Here is a 3,740-nt window from a genome sequence, read left to right as displayed (position 1 = left end):
GTCCTAACTCAAAAAGGGCTTCGCGCTGCCACTGCCTCTGCTGCTGCTGCCGTCACCACCACCGCCAGCCAACGCAGGAACGCTAGCTTGGCTTCTGCTTCCTCTTGCTCCACCCCTTCCTGCTACATCAGCAAGTCCAACGGGGCATGGAAGATCTTTAAATCCCATAACCCTTACACTCCTGCACTCCTTGACACTGACCCCATGCCTCCATTCTGCTGTTGATCTCATCATTTCTACCTTGATGCCATTTTGGATATATATACTCTACTCCCCACTCACACAGCTACTACCCTGGTTTGGCTCCTCATCACCTCTCATTTGCACTACCATAACAGTTTTCTAGTTCATCTCTCTACTTCCAGTCTCTCCCCACTTCAATGTATTCTCTATTCAGATGCTGAAATTATTTTCTTAAAGTGTAAATCTGTTGTTGTCACCCTCTACTCAATCAACTCCAATGGCTCCCTATTACCTCCAGGCAAATAAAGTTCTCCTTTTGGCATTTAGAGCCCCTCCCCACCTTTTCAGTGTTCTCACATTTTATTGCCTCCATCCATTCTATGATGCAGAGATACACAGGCCTTCTTTTGCTTCCACCGGATACTCCATCACCTAACCCTTTCACTGCTCATGCACCATGCGTGGAATATCCTTCCTTCTAGTGACATATATTTGGAGAGGCAGTGTGGTGTAGAAGTGAGGAAAACCTGGGTTCAAATACCACTTCTGACACATATTGGCTTTGTGACCTTGGACAAGTCACTTGACTTCTCAATGTCCTAAATAGCTTTCTACTATAAAATTGTGGAGGTATGTAAGGAGTTCTCTCACCCAAGAATTCCCTTTACTGGCAAAGACACAAGTGCAGTCCTTATCTTCCCCCATTAGAATGTGAGTGACTATTTTTCTTTGTATACCCAGAACCTGGACACATGGTTGGTACTTGACAAATTCTGTGACTAAGTTCGAGTGAAAGGTCAGAGTGAAATGCTGGCTTTTCCTCAGCACCTTCCTAAAATGAACCCCACTGCCTTAGGGTGCATTCATATACTAATAAGCTTCATTTACCTCACTCAATTTACTTGGCTTGAAGGAGTGGGAGCCACTCCAGGCAAACAGAGTTCATTCAGCCTCTCCATCTTAAAGTTTTCTGTTTTGAGGGAGAAAATGTGGTGCAGTGGAAAGACTATTTGCTAGGTCTAGAGTCAGGGGGCCTGGGTTCAAATAATGATTCTATCACATATTAGCTGTGTGACCTTGGGCAAATAACTCAATTTCCCTTGGCCACAGTTGTCAAATGAAGGGATTGGACTAGAAGGCATATGAGATCCCTTTTATATTCAGATGCTATTGTTGCTCAGTCAATTTTATGTCTTGTCTGACTCTACATGACCCCATTTTGGGTCTTCTTAGCAAAGATACTAGAGTGGTTTGCCATTTCCTTCTCCAGCTCATTTTACAGATGAGGAAAGTGGAGCCAACAGAGTTAAGTGACTTGCCCAGGGTCACACAGCTAGTAAGTATCTGAAGTCATATTTGAACTCAGGTCTTTTTGATGTTTCTGACTCCAGGTCTGGTCCTCTATCCACTGCACCATCTAGATTCCCATTTATTCCAGATCTTGTGATCCTATGCCCTGTCTACACCTTCTCCTCTCCTGCTTCCATTAGAAAGAAATATCCCCTCCAATCTCTAACCTCATGTTTCTCCTCTGTCCTCTTGCTTATTTATGGTCTTCAGGAAGATTGCTTCACTCTCCCTTACGGTCTGTTTTGTTATCTTCTTTACAACACTATACCCTACTTTCCTTCCCCAAGACAGACAGACAGACACACACACACACACACACACACACACACACACACTACCAACCCTTAAAATCTACTGGTTCCACGGGGACAAACACCATCCTCTACTCCTTTCTATTGGAAGGTGGATCCATGAACTCTAAACCACCCATTTAAGGAGGGAGCTCAGCTCAGAACTTCTCCTTTCTTACCTGACTGGGCTACTTCAGAACCTCTCTAACTCTTCTACTATGTCCCTGAGTCATAAACCTTCCCTGGTACTACAACTTTCTTTTGTGTGTTGCTTTCCTTCATTAGATTATAAACTCTGTGAGGGCAGGGATTGTCTTTTTTTATATTCATATACTCAGAATTTAGGATGGTGCCCAGCATGTAGTAGGAGCTTAATAAATGTCTATTGACTGACAGTTGATTAATAATAAGCATTTATAAAGTACCTACTAGGTGTCAGGAACTGTGCTAAGCTCTGAGGGTGTAAAGACAAAACTGAAATCATCTCTGCCCTCAAGGGCCTTACTTTTGTCTGAGGTGGTAGCCAGTGCTGAAGAACCTACAAAATGCACACACAATTAATACAAAACCATTTCATTTGGGAGAATCAGGGAAAATGTCTTGTAAGAGGTGGTGTTTGAGCCCAGTTTTGAAGGAAACTGGGAATTTTAAGAGGCAGAGGGGAGAAAGGAATGCATTCCAGGCATGAGGCACAGCCTATACAGCTGCGTTGAGGTAGGAGATGGAATGAAATGTATAAGGTAGAGCAGGAAAGCCATATTGACTGGACCTCTGTATTTGAAGGAGGGACTGGGATAAGGACTAGGCAGGTGATTTGCTGTTAGGACCTCCCAGGAGGGGAAATACTCTCTACCAAAGATGATTGCAAGGAGTGTCACCTAGAACAGTGGTCAAATTCGAATAGAAACTTGGGCCACCAAACCTTACATAAGGATTCCAGAGAGCTGCATATTGACTTAGAAAACCACATATTAATGTTAATGGGATTGGGTCTGTGAGTGGCTGCTGCACTTTTAGTTTGGACGACTTTTCAATTGAAAGAAAGAAAAGAAGAAAGAAAGAAAGAAAAGAAGGGAAGGAGGTAAGAAAGAAGAAAGGAAGATAAGAAGAAAGAAAATATGGAGGAAAGGAAGGGAGAGAGGATAGAAAGAAAGGAGGAAAGGCAAGAAGAAAGAAAGTTAGAAAGAGAGAAAGGAAAAATGAAGAAAGGAATTAAGAAAAGAGAGAGAAAGGAAGAAAGAAATGGAGGAAAAGGAGGAATGAAAAGAGAAAGAAGGCAAGAAAAAGAGAAAATAAGGTAAAGAAAGAGGGAAGAGAGAAGGAATGGAAGAAAGAACAATAAAGGAAGAAAGGAATAAAAGAAGAGGAAAGAAAGAAGAAAGAAAAATAAAGAAGGAAAGGATGAAGGGAAGGAAAGAAGGAAGAGAAATAAAGGAGGAAAGAGAGAAGGGAGAAAGAGAAGAAATGTGGAAAAGAGATGGAGGAAGGAAAGAAGAAAAGAGAAGGGAAGAGGAGGAAAAAAGGAAAGAGAAAAGGAAAGGAAAGGGAAAGGGGAGGGGAGAGGAGAAAAGGAAAGAAGAAAGTAATAAAAAAAGAAAAAGAGAGAAAGAAATAGAGGGATGGAGGAAAGGAAGAAAGAAAAAGGGAAAGAGAAAAAAGAAAGAAAAAGAAAAGGGAAGGGGAGGGGAGAGAAGGAAAGAAGAAAGTAATAAAAAGAAAGAAATAGGAGAGAGGAAGGAAGAGAAGAAGGGAGGGAGAGAGAGGGAGGGAGGAAGGAAGGAAGGAAAAAAGGAAGGAAGGAAGGAAGGAAGGAAGGAAGGAAGGAAGGAAGGAAGGAAGGAAGGAAGGAAGGAAGGAAGGAAGAAAGGAAGGAAGAAAGGAAGGAAGGAAGGAAGGAAGGAAGGAAGGAAGGAAGGA

Source organism: Petaurus breviceps, unplaced genomic scaffold, assembly GCF_028583685.1.
Source record: "Petaurus breviceps papuanus isolate PSGF00001 unplaced genomic scaffold, PetGlider_PUasm1.0 90630, whole genome shotgun sequence".
In the NCBI taxonomy this organism is placed as follows: domain Eukaryota; kingdom Metazoa; phylum Chordata; class Mammalia; order Diprotodontia; family Petauridae; genus Petaurus; species Petaurus breviceps.
This window is presented reverse-complemented; position numbering follows the sequence as displayed.